Below are 681 nucleotides of genomic sequence, written 5' to 3'. Positions count from 1 at the left end.
TATAATGCCACCATGTGAATCTATTAACACTTATGAAACCACTATAGTGGTTCATTGTGTGTATGTGTTTGTATACCTTACACTTGCTGTAATACCACATTTAGTTTATCTTTTTGATATTTTGTTTGGTGTTGGTGTTATTGTCCTATCCCCTACTTTCTGTTCCCAGAGTGTTGTTTTATAGCCTCTACTTTCTGTTCCCACTTCCCAGTTTAATATATTTTCCCCATTTACACTTCAGGGTAAAATGTTTTTTCAAGCCCGTCTGTTTTCCATTCTCTCACCCATACAGTTCCTTTAGTTTCTTCTGTCTCATTTACTGTTTGTCACGCTGCGGCCCTGACTGTCACATGTTATCCCTGTTATGTGTGTTGTGTTGCTTCCCCTTGGACATATTATCCATAAACATGGCATTTCTTTTCATATTTATGCTGATGACACACAAATATACTTGCCCGTCAGATCCACAGACCTTGGAATGCTGAGTTCACTTAACAACTGCCTTTGTGAAGTTAAGAAATGGATGTCAAATAATTTCCTCCAGCTGAACTCAGACAAAACAGAAATCCTGGTCATTGGGTCTCAGCAGATGGCAAATCAAATACTGCCATCTGCTGGTTCCCTAGTAAATCACATTAAGCCTGTGGCAAAGAACCTTGGTGTTTGGTTTGATAGTAATTT

The sequence above is a fragment of the Micropterus dolomieu genome, linkage group LG22 (assembly GCF_021292245.1).
Source record: "Micropterus dolomieu isolate WLL.071019.BEF.003 ecotype Adirondacks linkage group LG22, ASM2129224v1, whole genome shotgun sequence".
In the NCBI taxonomy this organism is placed as follows: domain Eukaryota; kingdom Metazoa; phylum Chordata; class Actinopteri; order Centrarchiformes; family Centrarchidae; genus Micropterus; species Micropterus dolomieu.
The sequence above is the reverse complement of the archived record's forward strand: the minus strand, read 5'-3'. Positions refer to the sequence as shown.